Source organism: Serinus canaria, chromosome 6 (assembly GCF_022539315.1).
Source record: "Serinus canaria isolate serCan28SL12 chromosome 6, serCan2020, whole genome shotgun sequence".
Classification (NCBI taxonomy): Eukaryota; Metazoa; Chordata; class Aves; order Passeriformes; family Fringillidae; genus Serinus; species Serinus canaria.
The window spans coordinates 15,325,681-15,344,473 of NC_066320.1; the positions used below are offsets into that span (position 1 = coordinate 15,325,681).

At 39.1% G+C, this 18,793-nt stretch overlaps 1 long non-coding RNA gene across 1 annotated transcript in view; it reads left to right on the plus strand.

Moving 5' to 3' along the window:
* The window catches only part of LOC127059751 (uncharacterized), a 33,179-nt gene extending 18,289 nt beyond the window's left edge, over positions 1-14,890 (plus strand). The window contains exons 4-7 of the long non-coding RNA XR_007777892.1: positions 7,608-7,741; positions 9,621-9,724; positions 11,094-11,277; positions 14,650-14,890. This is a non-coding gene — a long non-coding RNA (uncharacterized LOC127059751). The remainder of the gene's footprint in view (positions 1-7,607; positions 7,742-9,620; positions 9,725-11,093; positions 11,278-14,649) is intronic.
* Positions 14,891-18,793: the final 3,903 nt, after the last annotated feature.

Genomic DNA, 18,793 nt, shown 5'->3' on the forward strand with positions numbered 1-18,793 from the left:
GAGGGTGTGGAGAATTATATAACTGCAAAACCAAATATAATTGGAGTGACATTTCATAAAAATATGAAACAGGCCAATGGAAACCTAGAGATAAAAAATGGCAGGAAACATACACAAAACCTGATTCTGTGAATATCTACAGCCCTCCTCTTTTGACAGCATGTAAAGGGCCAGATCCTCAGCTGGTGTTAGGTATCCCTCAGGTGAGACAAAAGAGCTTCACTGATTGACAGTTTAGGCTTTGACACAGCCTGTCTGACTTAGAGCTTGCACTTGGGCATCTGATAATACCTGTATTGGTGTAGAACATAAGCATATGTATGGGAGAAATAGGGAAACGCTGGAACCTTCTCTTCTGCAAGAATAAAGGCTGACAAACAACTGCAAATCCCCCTGCCAACCAACCCACCTGGCAACCCTTGAATCCTTCCATTTTCTGTTAGTGTTTGTCCATGCAAACTTTTGCCTACATTCCTAGAAAGAGAAGACTAAAATCTTTGCAAGAAGTGCTTGCACAGTACTTGTGTATGCTTTTGTGTGGTGACTGTGATTTGAGTCATGCAGTGAGGCACAAATTGATGCCATGGAGTATAGGGGAATGAACATGGATGGTGGGTGATTTGTGTAAAACAGCCTTGAGATAACTGGCATAACCGCATCAATTTACTCATGTTTTAGGAGTTCAAACAATGACTATGGAGCATAATTCTGAAAGCCTGGTCAAATATTTTTCTACCAAAAAAAAAAAAGGAAATATCTGTTGAAGATTTCATAAGCAATTATGTAATTGTTTTGAAAAAAAATTTAAAAACATGATTTCATAGAAAAACACAGTTGAAAATCTGTATTAAAACAACTTTTGCAGATAAATTTTTAATCTACGTGGTTGGCTTTTCTTACAGGAAGGGTTCTCTGAATTTAACAGCATCATTTATAAAATAATGAATATAGGGTCTAATTCTGTGACTTCAGTATCAAAATGTTACAAATGCTGTGGCTAAACACAGATGAGCCACATCAGGTTGAGACATGTTTCAGATATAAAGGTGTGTGGATCTGCTGTAAGCACTGCATCCTCTATGCTTAATACAGTTTAATATAAACTCTTTTGGTTCTGTCCATGCTTGTAACATAAATCACTTTCTAACAGTAATATTACAGGTTTGCTGATACTTTGTCTTAGGATGTTACTTCTCAAATTTAAGAATTGACCTTCTTCTCCCTAAAGCTGAATACTAAAGAGCAGAGATGTTTGTCTTTACCTGGTCATAAAATATCTGTGCCCAAGAGGGATGCAGAAGTTCTAAGAAAAATCTTTCTTACCTGCTTCATTGAGATTCCCTAAATGTTTTTTGTTAGCAACTTTTTTGCAGCTATGAATAGGAAGCCTAAAAACAGAGTCATGTCCTGAACTGCAAAGGCAAAAATTATTTCACAAGAGACACCTTGTGAAAAAAATGTGTCATTCTTGCACAAGTAGGTGTAAGTTCAATAGAAGAATTGATATGGGAAACTAAAAAGTCCATAGGCTTCCTATAGTGCTATGTAATACACAAACCTGGCAGTCACAGAACACTTTTACAGTCACATTATTGAATTGCTCCAGCATCTTCAAAGTGTATTGATCCAGCTCTGCTTACAATTTTGTGATGTCATCCTTCTTTGCATGATCTTGGACAAGTATGGCCTAGTGTGTAGGCTGATACATATGTTGCCTAGTAACATCAATGCATGAAATAACTATCAGAATATTCTCTATAGGGAATACTTGCTTGAGGCCTACCAGATTCAGGGAACACTTAAAATGCATATTTTAAAAATACATGATTACATTACCATGCTTATGCCTCCCTTAATATCTAATGTGAGGCAATGCTTAGATGCTGATAACACTGAGATTGGCCTGAGTATCTACAATATGCCCCTCAGACTGGCTCAGCACTAGTCACTACATCAGGATCTGTAATAAAGGTAAAAATTATGGCTATTTTTGATTTTGCCTTTTATTTACAAAAGGAGTTAAGTCAACCCTATGGAATGTTTCACTGCTGTCATGCAGAAATAACACAGTGCAATCAATGAAAACTTTTCTTGCCTTTTGTAATGTTTCAAACAGCAAGTCCATTGCCTGTAATATGTGTTTCTGAGCATTTGAAACATTGAAAAACAGTTCAAGAGTAAAATACTAAATATAAAACAACTTAAGAAGATCAGGTTCTTTTTTGTCTAGTAAGCCATGATAATCACCATGTATTCAAAATCTACCTCTCAGAAAGAAAAGTGGCTTAAATATTTTGCCTTCACTGAGTTATTAAGACCTGGCAAGTCATCTGTAACTGTGTTAAACTGCACTTTGGGTAAAGCTTCAAAGCTGACCATGCTGATTACTTTAATTTAAAGAAAAATGTGAACCAAATGAAAGTGTTTTACTGGTATGATGAACATATAACTGATAATTCAAAAGCTTAAGTAGAAAGTTTGAAGGGTAAATGCTGACTAGACAAGGTCACTGTATTAAAAAAAACACCCCACAACTATAACACTACACTGTGCATTGAGTTATGGAGTCAGTCATATTTTCTAATCTAATGCTCTTATCACAACTGAATTTGTCCTGTTTGTATCCATTCAATATCCTTCAGGGGGAATTATGAAGGTGCAGTCTCTGAAATAAGCCAGAACTTGGTTTCTATCTTGTTCATGCAGCTGAATTTACCCCTGATAACAAAAAACCCACGGTTGCTTTTCAGCTCTCTGTTGGGTTCCCTAGCAATTGCTGTTACAAATACAATGAACTGAACATGACTTACTGAGAAAGGCTCTGAAATCTGATGCAATTTGCATAATGAAATATGCTTGGGGTTCTTGATTTTAGCTTAAGTTAGCATAGTGAAATATCTCACAAAGAAAAAACAACCTATGTGGCTCAGATTAAAGCACAGAGAGATAGTTGTGGTAAATGGAAGTTGGCAAATTTAAGCTAGAAATGATAAGTGAACTGTTAATGCTGTGAATAAGTGAATAGTTGCAAAATGTGCCTAGAATACAGTGGGCTTCATGTAGTTTGACATCCTTATATCAAGACTGGCTTTCGCTCTGAGGTTTTCCACGAGTTTGTGATTGTCTTCCTCCTCCTTACAGGAAGTGCATGTTCTTGTGTTCCAGTCATGGAACACTGACCCCTGGAAAACAGTGGTACTATCAGCATTAAGGGAGTGGAGGAAGGTGAATACTTGAAAGATTAAATATTGGCTTATGGTATACGAAAGCAATGTTGTGACTTGGCTCTGGTAATTTTTTATTTACCTAAGTTGATGTTAGCCATGGAAAACTGTGCATTAGTCTTCCCATTCAGCTGTGTTGTTTGTCCCTAGGTGTCTGGCCTGTGACCACCTGCAGGTATAGATGTTCTGCAGTTTGAGGCAGAGGAACATTGTATACCTTTGAGGCACTGTTCAGTGTTTTTGTGCGGCTTAAGTGCTCTCTGGGAGTCTTGGCTGCCAGTTGTTTGTCACCAAAACACAGATCAGAGGGATCAGAGTCCTAAAATGAGGAATGTTGTAGCCTGATGTAAGCCCTTGCATGGGGGGAAGCTGTCTAGGCAAGGAAAACTCAGTGCCAGTCCTGTGGTTGCATTTAGATATGCATTACAGAGAGGATGCAGTCTGTTATAGTAGTAGGTTTCCTTTTCCTCGCTCTAGTGGGAGCAGGCTGAACCCTCTGATAAAGATGTTCAAACCTTCTCAAGCAGTGCGTTCTGACTCTTACCCTCATTCAGACCTTTTTAAGAAGTGTTAAAACAGGAAGGAAGACTTTGCCTGTTGTCACTATGTTTTGATCACCATGAATTCTGTCCTGAGCGGAGCACAAAGCCACTTTTGTTTTGTCTTCTCTGAAGCAAGATTACCTTTGTTTCACCCTTGAGTGAAGAACCTGGCTCTTTGAAATACCTGATGGTAACACAGACTGTTTCCCTTACCCTTACTTTCAGCATCTTTAGCCATGTGTGCCATTCTCTACATGCTGTGCACATGAATTTATTAATGTACTGAAGATGCTAAATTTACTTGTGGAACTATTTTCAGCCCAGATCACAGTGCTGCTTTGATTTGCTGATGGGCCTCTGTATTTCTTTGCCAACATTCCTGCATGTTTCTGGTTCTTATTTATTTATTTTTCTAATGCCAGTTTCCACTCAATAATTACTCTAAACCTACACAAATGTGATTTTCTCATATTACAAGAAATTTTTTACAGGGCATGGACCTTGTGTTACTTCCTGAATATTATAATATCTTAATTAGGCTCTGTATTAAATAGCAAAATACTTGATTAGGTCACTTACTATTTCTGTCTATTGCAAACTAGTGTCTGCAAGCTTAACCCCAGAGGCTGATTCTGGCTAATTATATAGTGCATAAATCATGAGTGGCCTTGAAGTAAGCAGCTTTGTAATGTCTCAGTCTCTCAGCCTTCCTGAGACTCTTCTCCAGAGAACAATTCAACACCTGGTTATCGATTATTAAAAGACAGATGTGTATAAGGTCTCCCTCTGACTGAGCATAAAATGAACAGGCTAGCTCTAATTTTTGAGAACCTAGTTTGGGACTAAAATAAGGTTGGGCTTTTTTAGTATTAGGTGACTGAAATACATATAGCAATCCCTGCAGCAGAAATACGTGTCAGTTATAATTAAGCATCATCTATATGTGTGTGGGGGAAGAGGACTGAAACGGGTGATTTAAGAGCAAGTTCCTCCTACACTGCATCTCCTAGTGAGAACGGGAGTGAGCTTTGCTGCACTGCAGTACTTTTTACATCTCTTCTGTTTCTGAGAATCTGAAAAGTGGTCAGAAAACAAGTGAATCTCTGAAAGAAGGGGGATTATAGGGAAAGAATCTAAGGTATGTTTATAAAACTCAGTATATCTGTATTAGTCTGTAGGGTTTGGGACAACTGTGTTGGGAGGATGATTACTGGAATTTCAGGAACCAGCCCTTGTCAAAAAGGAAACTGATTTTTCAGCCCAAATTACATTTTCTGGTTATTAGTCATACAACCCTGTTTGAGGTTCATGCAAGCAAGTTTGGGAGTAAAACAAAGTTACTTTTAAAATGCATCTTATATTGGAAGAGCAGTTACTTTTAGAAGGATGAAAGAGGAATATTGGGGGAAGGATCAAGCTAATTTCCTGCATAAAGCCTTCAGCAATGTTTTGGGTTGTACCTGCTGAGCTCTATGTACAGCTATTGAGTATGTTCAGTACAGCTTTCAGGACACAGAATAATCACTTTCAGCAAATTTACTCAGGAGGAGCCTGTCTGCCAAGTGGAGCCACCTCCCTCCTTGGTTGTGTTTATAAAAACATTGTTTAAATGGGGAAAACAAGAGAAGAGCAAACAGATTCCTCGACCCACCCAGCACTTCTCTCTGCAGTACAGCCACTCCTCCTGTTTGGGATCCATCACATGACAGGGAAATGCTTCTGGGAGCTGTTATTTTAAAATATTGGCAGCACATCTTCGGGTGGGACTGCTCTATCTCGTATCTTCTTACATTCTCCTACCAGCTACTTCTCCTGTTTTATATATTGCTCTGGCTGTATCAGCTATAACAACATAATTCTTGTTTGTCTTCTGTGTGACTTTTTTCATGTGGTTTGAATGAGGGTTGTTCTGTGGATGATGTGCCAAAGACCAGTCACCAAAACTGACACTTCCCAGTGAGGAAACAGTAATGTCCAAATGGCATGGATGGCCTTTGACACTGTATTAATGCACCTGCATAGGCCAGAATGTGTCTGTGCTCAGATGCAGAGAGAGACAGTGCTACTCCAAACTCAGATTATCTGTGCAAGGCATGATAAATGTCTCTGCATGTCTTTGCTGCCTTGTGCAGCAGTGAAGCCTGAACTTCAGTCTGACTGCAGGTTACTGCTGTGCTTTTCGCAGCAGCTTGCACTCAACTCTGAGCCTGGCTTCAGGAGGTCCTGTCTTGCAATATCCTTTCCATTCACGAGACAGCAACCTCCTGCCCTTTTATTGTTTTGGACCATTGTGCATGGGGAGTGCAAAGCAGTGATAAAGCATATGTAAGCCCTCACATTGTTTTTCTACTGTCTTGCTGTTTTGAATGGTAGCTAATGATATTTGCAAAGCTTCTTGCTGTAACACAGGTTTGTTCCATTCCAGTGAGGGACACCCTTTGCTTCTTGCTGGGTGTTCAGAAACAATGGACCAATCACAAAAGGATTTTGCTTTAGCAGTTGTTTCTGTTGGCTGGGCCACTTCTGATAACATCTCCTCCTGCTGTGTACAAAGAGTGCTTGAGCTGAGGGCTTTAATGTCTTGCATGGTCAACGTTTTGTTTTAAAGGGTGTAGTAGTTTATTTTTGGAAGGAACTCTGAGGAGCGGCTGCATAGCATTGAACTCTCCTATCCTGTTTATCACCTCCAAGTCCAGTCCTTCTCCCAGAATGGGTTTTCAAGATGCAGCACTGTGCTGAACTCTAAGGGAAGATTTGGCTGAGTTTTCTGCTTTTGGCAGTGTTAGTTGGCACAGGAGTTTGAAAATTGATTGGGAATAAACTACTTAGGCTAATTCACACCTAGAATAATCTCACACACGAGTGGAGTTCCTTAACAAGTGAATTTGTTCTATTTTCCCCATGTGTTATCTTAAATCTGCTGGAACACAACTTCCATAGCCACTGTGGACAGCCTGATTAAGTCCAGAATGGCTAATACAATAATGGATAATGTTTTCCTAGCTGAAAACATTGTTTAAAAACTCAAATTTCTGAGTTTTCTTGTCTTATGTATCTTGTTCTGTTTTGCTTGTGCTCTTGAAAGAGTCCCGCACTGGGCCTTTTCTGCATTGCAGCCAATGTATGAGAAGAAAGTAGAGGGAAAATTATTACTCAAGAGACTTGTCTAAGATAGATGGATGGAAGCCAGCAATCCTAATTTGCAGGCTCTTGGAGTTCCAAATAATCTAATTTAGCTGTCTAAGGGTAATTTTGCTAGACTTCAGTTGAATGTTCCAGAAGCATGACTAGACTGATGCAGCAAGAGCTCTGATGTGCCTAAATGCATTACTTGTATAGTTGCTTGACAGAATGCTGATAAGCAAAGCTGCAGCAGCCCATGTGCTTAGGTCTGTTGACTTTAATGAGACCTGAGGCCCTTCTTCTCAAGTGTCCTTCTAGAACTGGTGTCTGACTATTCCAGTACTTCCAAGACAGTTGTATCCAAGTCAAGACTACTAAGAAAATTCAAACTGAGCAAAGCCTCACAACCAGACTTGATTATGGGTAGGTGTTGAATGTTCATATTTAAGTGATAGGCATGAGACAAGGGGTACAGAAGACTGTAGTGTGTTCCCTATTGCTAAATGCATCTTTAAAAACATTACCAAAATCTCCTATCACTTAGACTAATTAATAGTAATAGGGCAAGCCTTTTTGTTTAGTGTGTCATCTAGCCTAAGATAACATGACTCCTCTTCATACAGGATGCTACAAATGCTTGTCTACAGGGCTTGAAATGAATTCTCATATTTTAGAAGAAAACCACGAATTTAAATCATGTTCTGTTTCCCTTCTACAGAAGATCTCGGCATATGCATTTCAAGTGGTAGTTGAGCAAAGAGCTCTGTACCAGCCCCTGGAACAGTGAGCAGATTAGCAAGGTTCTGAATTAATTGGAAACACCAGCTTCCTGGAAGACTTGAATCATACAAGGTTTGTTTTTTCAAATGCAATTAAGTGCTGAATGTGGATGGAAATAGAGTTGGAAACAAGGTTATGGGTGCAGTGAACACACAAATTTCTCAGATTTTTGTGGCAAACTGCTAAACTTGTCCCTGCAAAATTTGTCAGTTCATACCTTTTTCTAAAAGTTATATAAAAGAGTGGCTGACTTCTTATTCCAGAAGCTGGGACCAAAGGAATTGTTGCTGTCCAAGCCTTGCTAACCCTTTCAGCTGCATTTCCTATAGCAGGAGCTGAGGAAGGAACAGCTTCAATTGCCTTATGCTACAAAAGGATTCCCTTTCAGAGGACAAATACCTTGCTGAGTGGATTCACTAGGTTATGAGCCTGCTTTATGCAGAGTGTCCACATAGGGCAGCTTCAACAGCTACAGAATTCTGTTTTTCACAGATAAGGGTAGATATAGAACAGATGCTTTCTGAGAAGTGATGTTAGGATACGTTTTCTGATGTTCCCTTCTCATGGATCTCAGTACATATTCTTGTGTGTTCTGTTAGGCACTGTGTATGTGACTTGTAGTTCTCTCAAGTTAACCCCTAGCTGTGGGTATCTTGTAAATAGTACCATCTGTGTCAGTAATGCTCTACTATCCTCCAGTGAGGATTTACCCACCTGAGTACTATGTGAATCTGTAACCTCTTCCTGGAGGTCACCTAAATGTATCACAATCACAATCTCATTCCATAATCTAAAGTATTGCCTTTGCCTTCTCTAGATCCTGTGTGACTGTCTTATTGCTAGCAGTGGCACAAGTAGCTATCCACAATGCACCACTTCGCAATTTCACCTTAGTCTCTCCTCCCATCAATCTCAGTGATCTCTTCTTTATTAAAAAACAAATAATATTGACTGGGTCTGTCTCACAAAGAATTAGAAAGACTTGTGGCAGAAATTAAATGCAGAAGCAGTTGCTTTTTCTTCAAGAGGTCAATTTGACTTGTTAGAAGTGAGGAGCTTTTAGGAGTACCTCTGCATCCTTGTTCTTTGGGTGCAAATTAGAAATGTAATGAAAATAGGATATTTATGCATATTAGAGAATGCTTTAAGAAGTCCAGAGATTCTAGAAGACTGGTCAGAGCAACTGAAGTGTATTTTGCTACGTGTTGTGATATTAGTGTGTGTTTTGAACAGTGAACAATTTAATGAGTGTTTGAATACACACCACATCAATAGAAACAATCATTAATTTTCTGTTCCTTTTAATGAAATACTGTGGCACCTCTTCCAAGCAGTACTGCAGGAGTTTCCTTTTCCTGCTGGAGGATGTCTTGTTCCTGAAACTGCATTTACTTAAGCATAGAAAATTCTTTCATGTTTCTGTAGACACTGCTTGGAAAGCAGTAGTAAAACCTCAGTGCAAGCCACAAAATTATTGTAGTAGTAAACTGTAATATGATGCTCACACATTTTCTGGTATTTGATTCCTGTAAGCATTTATAAAATACTTAGTAAAGTAGATCAATCCATGCTAGTGATAGCACATGTGGCTTTAGAAAATGCACAGTGAATGGAGTCCTGACAACACTAGCACTTGCTTGAAACCATACTGGCCTTGCAGAATGTTTCTGGTGGATTCGTTTGAGAGATGCTGTGCCAGGCCAGGTCCATCTTTTGAAGGTCATTAGGACAGTAGTTTTCATCCCATTCTTCTTCCTCTGAACTATGGAAGAGAAATGAGCATGGAGCAAAGAAACTTGCCTGTAACTAAGATGCAAGTCAGTGACAACAGGTCACTGTTGGTGGTGGGAGGAATGCAGTGAATCACCACTCCTGCTAGCTTATCCTCAACATCCTTCATGACTGGAAGGGAGCAGATGGCATTGCTACACAAACACTGCCCCATTTCCAGAGCCAGGCGGCTGAAGCAGAATGAGGCAACGGTTGGATAATGCTGCTGCAGGAACACGCACCAGCAGTACAGGCAAGCTCCCAGCACACCCACTTCAAAGGCAGGTAGGTATCACTTTTGCAGCCTTTATTTTGAGGTGTGCCTGTGCTAGCAAAAGAGAAAGGCTTGTTTCTCTTTTAAAATAGCCCAGCTAGGATGCCGGGAGTTATTATCACTAGGGTATCTATCATTATTTTCATATCAGTGTTGCTAAAGGCAACGCAGGACAAATTGCCTATGGTTTGAACTCTTACCATTGTTGAGCAGACCCAGGGTCATCTTTGCTGGGAAAAGCCATTCTCCCCAGTCTCCTGGGACACTCTGCAATAGGAAGAGATTTGGTCTCTGGAATTCCCATAAAAGAGATTTGGCCGACACCTCTTCATCAATGCCAGCAGTCTCATGCTGCAGTGATTTACTGCTTTGAAATCCTGAGATGATTTTAAGCTGAGATTGGATGTATTCATTAGCAAAATTAAATAAACTGTGGTGGAAAAATTCATGGCATCTATGCTATGACTTTAATTACTGCTGACGTTGCTTATGTATGGACTGATTCCTAGAGGATCTATAAGTAGTACAGCTCTCAGTCGGATAGAGCTGATTTAGAGTCCCTAGGATTTGCTTGGTTTTTGTCTGGAAAACACTGGACTGTAACATTTCTGTTGGAGAGGAGATCTCTGGTACCTGTGTTGCCCATAGCGCACTAGAAGCTGAGACATATAGTAGACCCCTGAGTGGCTGTAAGAAGCATTCACTAAGAGGAAAACTCACATTCCTCCAGACCAATACCATCCACTTATATGTACTTGAGCCTCCACTGTGCAGCCTCCGCACCAGAACGGGTACTGCAGCATCAACATCACACCAGAGATGCACTGACTTGGGAGACAAGTTTCCTTCCTGTGCTGGTTCTGACACAGATTGTGAAAGTTCTTTTAAGTCCTACTGCTCTCATTCAGGTTGAGAAATTCACATAAACTTGTAACAAGTGCAAGTTTGCACAAAACCAGCAGTTGGAGAGTAAGATTTTTGTTGGATGCTGTGCAAAGTGTGAATCAGCAAAAAGCAAATAGATTTGTCCTTCATCTGCCCTTTATTGCAATTACATGTAAAGGAAGTTTGTGCTTATTGTGAGAAGTCATGTGCAAGATAGGACAGCTAAAAACAATTTCTCTTTCACCTGTACAGTCCAGTCTTTAGGTGGTATTTGGGATATAAAAACATTGTATAACAGCCTCCTTTCCCACTCCTATTATGTTTGACAGACTTATAGTCTTTGTGTAGTAATTATCTGATTAAAAAAAAAGTTATGCATCTGGGTGATAAGGGGGTGTGGTAATGTGCTACTGGATTACTTTGCCTTTGATATATAACTTTAACATTAATTTCAAACATGACTAGATGAAAATAGGTTTGCACTGTTTTTTCTAGGTTTTTTTCAGCATTTACCATAAATCCAAAGATGGTTCTTTGAGACATACACTCTGCTTTGTGATCAAATGACACTCTGGGAAAACTTCAGTATTCTCCTTATGCTACAGCTTTATGTAAAGTGACCTGAAGGTTGAGGCAAGGAAATACTGCACTCTGACACCACCAGCCAGGGCTTTTGATGGTAAGAGAAATTAATTCCTAAGGTATGCTTCAGCAGCTGCCTGGAAACAGAAGAATCTGTCAACAGAATACTGTGTGAGAAGCTTTAGCCATGGAGGGGTGGAGAGAAGAAAAACGTGTCCACCCAATTTTTACGAAGGTGGAATAAATTTCAACCAGCACTATGCAGAGGCAGGAGTTGAATCAGAGAAGGCCTTTCCTATTGTCACCCAGAAGGCAGTGACAAATCAGTTTCATTTTCCCATTCCATGTTAGCTGTGCTGGACCTATCCTTGGTTTGTTTTATAGCTATTTAGTTACATAATCAGGGAAACCAGAATATCATTGAACTCCAAGTAATTTTTCTTTGTCAGAAAAATGAATGAAATGAAAGAAATTGCTTTTCTTCCAACTCTAACTGATGTTAGAGTTGGAAGAAAAAAAAGCTAACATTTGAATGAATCCTCATCCCTGATATATTTAAATTGAACTCCATGTAACTTAAAACCTGTTTTCAAAAATGCTGCATACTGCAGACATTCAGCACTTGTGAGGGAAAAAGTACAGACACAAGAAAATTCAAATTGGGCACCTGCAGTCAGCAATCACTTAAAACAAATTTCACTGCCATTGCTGCTTTCCTCCTTATCCTTGCTGCTTTTTCTTACAGCTCTGTTCTGAACTACCATGCTACTGCATTCCTAATGTCATGTAAAAATGCTACAGGACATGTTTCTACCTCCTCAGATTTAATTTATTTGACATTTATGTCACAAAGATACTTGATTAGTGCATTCAGGGTGTCCGCTTTTTATAAACATCTCTCATTTTAATATTTTATGGAAAGCTGAGAGTGTTGTACAAGACCTCAGTCACCAACACTAATGTTTGGAAAACACAGCCATTCAATTATCCTGGTAAGCAGTTTTTGAGAAAGGGAGGCTATTATGAGTCATGTTTTTTGCAAAATAAAGCTATAATCACATTTGGTTACAGTTTTCATTCCACCTGCATATGCTGGCCTGCAGCTCAAACCAGAGCTTGCATGTCTTGCGTTTCATGATCAGAGGTCTTAATATACAACTATTTTGTTAGTGGAGAATTCCATCTTATTTATATTTCTAATGGAAATTTTCTCTAGTGTATAATTATGGTGATGTGCAGAGAATTGGTTTAAAAATCTGCTTTTTAGGAAGTAGAGCAGCAGTACTTTCAGAATTAATCATAATTTTCTGATTTACTGATGAGCTTTAACAAATTAGCAGAAATATGAATTATTAGGCTAGGTTGATATGTTGCTAGAAATGTTTAATAATAATATAATATTAGTAGTAATACTATAACATAATATATGAAATGATACTATCACCATGCTGTATAATACCTCCCACTAAATGTACTTCTGCTAGTGATTGCCCCACCTTTTCATGGCTCAGCAGCTTTGGATAAACACACATTCTGCAACTGTGTCCAGACCTTTTCATGAAGTAACAGAACTGGTTTGCCAAGACTTTTCACATGGTTTAGATGGCTTTAATTTCCTTTTCTCTGTCAGGGATAGACCAAGAAAGTGACATTTGAATTTTGTAAGCTTTTGGTGACATTTGGGTCAGGATTTTGTGGACATTATGAACCATGACATTCGCTGCTTTTTGATCCCAATAAGACAACTCTGCTCCCAAATGATCCCTGGATTTTATAGTCTACAATTGGAAAAAGCATTAGCCATGTCCAAACTTCTGTTTGACACAAACTCAAAATAGCTGAGGGATGTGGATTGCATGAGAAGTTTTGGTCTTGTTCCAACTTGTCTATGAACTTTGCACAGCATTTGTGAAGTGCTCAGCATCAGTCCAGACGCACCAAGTGGAAGAAGGATCTCGTGTGTTCTCCTACATTCTTGCTCTGTCCCCTGGATATGGAGAGCGGCCTGTTGCTTGGCACCCTCCTGGGGAGCTTCTGCTTCCTCCCACATGCAACAGACCAACGCAATGATCTGTAGCTCATCCCCACATAAAAAGTTCTGAAGTTAGGCTTGGTCATTAGGTAACAACACCAGATACCTGTTAGGAAGAATCCTTCTAACCAGGTCACTAATGGTTAGGCACTTTCTCTTCTTTGTTTTAGTTTGTTGTTGGGTTTTTCTTCAGTAACCTTGTACAGTTGTATACATTTCAAGTACAATGAGCTTGTTTGAATTCTTTTCTTTGAACAGTAGCCCTCCACTCAGTTTCTAAATAGCCACCTTCCAAAGTCAGATACATGCCCAGAATCTTTCTCTTGCAAAGAAAGAGCTGGTTCTGTATATTAGCATAACTAATACTGGAACAAGTCAATGGGCCAGTGCGTGGCTCCTAAATCTGTCATGTTTTGTGTCTGGCTACTTGCCCTCAATACACGGCACTAAGGAAGGTGTGAAATTTCTCTCTGCTTTCCTAGAAATTTAGGGAAATTGGTGAATAGTTTTGGGTTTTTTTTTTTTTTTTTTGCCCTGCTCTTTCTCTTCTGATATACAGAGAAATTGAATAATGGTTTTCAAGATCTTCAATAATTGAATAGTCTTTGCAAGTGCTCCCTCCTTTCAATCATTCCCAGAGGCCAATGAAAGCCATGGACTCTGTCAGGACCTAATCCAGGTTTGCAAATTTGTTCTAGAATGATGCTTATTTGGACTCCTCACTTTGTTCTTTGTCTGAACATGTCCATGTCTTACTCAAGACTTGCTATTCTCTATAGTTACATTACTAACAAGTTAAATGGCATATTCAGATGTTTGTGTTAGAGGGTCAGAGAGGGTAAACCTACAGAGAATGATGGAGTGTTTCTGTCAGAGGCTTAGGAAACTGACAGTACTGAAGCTTGTCTGTTTTTTCTCACCTGTATCAGTTAAGTTAGGAAGAGCTATTACCTTTGCCTAAAAAATTTGGCCTCAAAGATTTTACTAGTAAAATTACAAGTAGATATGATTCAGAAAGAGCTAACAAACATGATATAGGTGAGCAGGGATGCAAAGTTGTGTTTGCTATATCAGATTGATTTTGTGTGTACCTTGTTTCTTAACAATATACTAATAGACTTAGCCTTTCACCAGTGTTCCAGTGAAACTTCTTAGTATTTTTAGAACATGGGTTGTCACTATTTTTTCCAAGTGGAAAAAGACCCAACAAACTTGTTAATATAGGCTTGTAATATAAGATGAACAATTAAAACCTAACCAAAAATCTTGTTTCATTTAAAAAAATACCAGCTTTGGTGCTTATAACAAAACCAAAGGAGCAGTTTCTGTTTCATTGCTAAGACTTCCTTCACTATTTAATGCAATACCTGATTTTCTGTGCCTTTCCTTTATTCCACTAACATTTATCTCCTTATTTGTCTGCATTTTTCCATTTAGACACGTTCTTCTATGAAATTTTCTGCCAAACTTCAACTACCCCCGACTGTCTTCCAGAAATCCCCTTCAAGGCCTGTCGTTGCTGCACTGCCTACAAATCACTGTCACCTGGCAGTCTTGACACTGGAGGCCATCTGTGACCATGGTGACTTCTGATTTATGTGAGCACACCCATCTTCATTATTCATGCCACTCAATTTCTTGTCTTGGGAATATGGAGTGCAAAGACTCTGGGGTCGGAGCTGCCTAAAATAATAATATAAGGTGCAAATCAGATGTAGACCTTTGTGAAAAATATGCCAGAAGATAATAAAATGTTTGACGTGCATATTTGTCAAAACAAGATTGTATCAAATTAATTGTGGAGGAGGATGGGTCTACAAAAATACAAAGGTCAGAATCACCGATCCTGCCAAAGACCAGAAGGGTTTTGGTGACTTAAGTATCTCATAAACTTCAGGCCTTAACATTTCTGCCATTTAACTCAGAGTAACATTGAATCTTTTCTGAATTTTTGTGTCTTTCACACCTCTCAGGATGCACCAGAGCTTTGACATTTGTGGAATACGTCTTCATTCATACGTGGTTAAACCCCCAGCACTGGTGACAGAGACCAGGACATGGTATGACAGAGAATTTTCTGGTAGATCTAACACATGTGGGACTCCTCTGCCCCAGAGACTTCTCAAGGGACACATTAAGAAAGCTTTTTGGCTGCCATGTGTCTCTGGAAAGAGACCAACTGTTTACCCTTTTATAAAACCATGTCAAGGCAAGATAGGAAAATACCTAAGTGGAAAACTTATAAATCTGTGCAAAAAAACCTGCAAAATCTGTGCAAGAAATCAGAAGAGACATTGTTTGGGAAAACCTGTATCAAGTGATCATGAAATTAATTTAGTGGTAGTTCAAACTAAATTTTAGAGGAACATTATATATTCAAAAACAGGGGCCCAATCCTGGCTGTGCTGAAACAATAATAGTGCTGAAGTAGTTACAATAGAATTCATGTAAGTGAAGGTAATTTCTTCTCCATATCCATGGATGATGTATAACGTCTACATTGCTCCTGTCCTGCCTCTGTATATTTTCACATGCCCTAGCAACAATCTGAGATGACTTTGGAGAAAGCTGGCTTATCTGTGCACAGAGCTGTGCTGCAGAATCAGCATAGCCTTTTTGATTTATTTTCAAAGCTCTTCTGCATGGTTTCTGTCTTGATTTTCTTGTCAACTTGATTTAGTACAAATCTCTGGGGATGCATTGTGCATTATATGAAGCTAGTGTTGCTGTTGTTGAGGCAGACTCAAGCAAAGAGTTTCTGTTTGTGGAACTGTTTTATGCTAACTAATAATGTCAAACTTCTGAAGAAAAATCTCTTGTAGCAATCTTAAGCTACAAGAGCAACCTCTTCACTCTTCCCTGTAATCTTAATTTTTCTCTATGCCTTGCTTCCCCTGATGAACTGTTTTTGCTTTGAGACTTGACTGATTAATAGCTTCATGTCAGTGCTCTAATTTGAGCCTGATTTGCTAGAAAGGTGCTGAGCACATTCATTGAGTCAGTGGGAGGGGCTGGTATTCAGCACTTTTACAAGCCAGGACACTTACTTCAATGCCTCAGTATGGGTTCAGGAGCCCGATTTAGGGTCCTATTTTTATTAACCAGAGTAATGGCAACCAAATATATTAACTGGTGTGTTCTTTGAATAACTGCAGCTAGTATTAAAAAAAAAACAAACCAATGAAGTCACTTGGCCAATTTTTAATGGGAGTTGTGTGTCAATTGTCTTGAGCTTTTCTGAGAACCCTGACTTATCCCTTTTCTTCAGAATAACTTTGGGCCAGAAGGTATTTCTTTCTTCTGTGTATCAGCTTTGCTAAATATGTATTTGGTTTTCTGCTTGCTTGAAACTGCCATGCCAGTGCAACTGGGACATGGTGATTGCCCTAAAATGTGAGGACAGTAGAGAATGCATAGATTACTATAACTTTTTTTGCATAGATTACTATAACTTTGGTTTGAATACATGAGCCTACAGAATGTGTTGGGGCTCTAAAGGGTGAACAAGGAAGTAACAATGAGTAGTGTCCATGGTCAGCATTTCTCCAAAAGGTCCTGAGAGTCTTTGGTCCTACTGAATTTCTCATTGCATAAATTGACTCAATGAACGTGTCAGATCCTGAAACCTAGGAGGCTTTTGCAGGTGGTATTTGAAGTGAGCTGCAAAACAAGACAGCCTTTGATAGCTGTATGAATTTGTATAAATGTATGAGGAATCGTTCACATAAATCCCTCTGCAGTCACAGTGATTTATTACATGTGCAAAGCTCATGACAACCAAATGGAACTATAGCTGTGCTGCCTAACAGCTGGACCTGGAATGAATTAATGCAGTATCATAATTCAGTAAAGGTGCTCTGCTCATTGACAGAACCAAAGTGCAGCATATGAATGTTTTATCAGCCTAACAGTGACCTGAGAATATATTTACACAAGCATGCAGTATGTATTGGTCTTCTCTTCATTATCCTATGCATTAAGACATTATTTCTGTGGTATTATAGTCAGATTTAACCAGAGGAGCCAAAGATGTAAAAACATACAGCTAATTGAAAATGTTAATAGAAAAAACCCTAGAAAACAGCTCTTACTTTGACCGTTTCCTTTTATATTCTTCCCTATCTGAATTGATCAATGCACATGGTTAGATGAATGACAGTCTTCTTCTCAGCTAAGCATTAGGAAAGCTGCACATGGTGGATGAAATACACTCAAACTCAAACTGAGTACCTCAAATTCTGGAACTGGATAGCCTCATCCTTCTTATGACAGCCAGTAGCAGAGATGGTGAAGCGGTGTAGGCTGTGATGTATTGAGAACTTGACCTGTAAAATATATTACTCATAGACATTGGTGTATAGAGATTTTTTAGCATAAAAAAATGTGAAAACCTAAGTTATGTGAAAGCTTGCTTGCTTGTTTCAGGTTTGTTGAAGTTTTGCTCCTTAAGAAGGCAGCCTGCTTCAGAGAGGATTATGATTCCATCTCTCCTGAGACTCATCAGTGCATTGCATGAGTGTCTGAATGGTGTCTTGTGCCCCCATGATAGAAAATTGTGGAATCAGCAGGAAATTACCCCGTATTTCATACTTGGTCTGGTTAAACATAGATCATAATCTGATCTCTGTTGAAGAAGAGGTATTTTGAGAATATTCACTTCTGTTTTGAGGAAGCCCAGAGACAGGCCAGCAGCCCTAAGTGGTCCCTAGACTAGAGGCCTTAGGATTGATTTAGGGCTTAGGAACTGCTTTGCAGTTCCCATGTTTTTTCTCTAGACTTGAGGTAGCTGTGTGGGATGGTAGTGCCATTGGGCTGGGCTGTACTGCACTTTTAGCAGCATGGCAAGTAAACCCAGCAGTTACGAAATCTCATCTTTCCCCCCTTTCATTGCACTGATAAAAATGACATCTGCCAAGAAATGAAAAAGGAGCATGGCAGGAAGAAAAATGCCATGGTCAAGGCAACTTGAAGACTCCTGATCCCCAGTGTTTGGCCCAGGCTATTGTATTCTTTTGTCCCATATTTTCCTTATAAGGCTGCTGGCATCTTGAGTAAGTTCAGATCCTTCTAGCCTGACCCTGGAGAAAGAGACAATACTCAAGTATGAACACAAAAGTTATCCTGAATCCCATGTCTCATGTCAGGTATGACATTCATGCCACAGCACATATTTCTGTCTGCAGCTCTAAGGTCTAATGCATATATTTAACATACAATTTGTAGGTATTTACTGATGAAAGGTGCAATCTGCAAAGTAACAACACAGAACTCTATACGGTAATATAAGGAATATCATGTTTTTATTCTCCCCTTGATTTCTATCAACTGTTTATTCCATCTCTAATAGTCCAGTAGCCCTGCTGCCTGTTTCAGAAGTGCCAGGAAGCTGGTGCTTTTATTATGATCTTTCCAGATATTATATTCTTCATTTTTATTGTGGTATAAATCCTGGTTCATAACATGTCTGCCTAATTTGTTTTCTCTTGCTTCTAGGATTAGGCACAATCTCTTCATTTGCTCTTACAGTTGGTTATGATTTCATTATCAAATTCAAGGGATGCTTTGTTCTCCTCCATTCTGT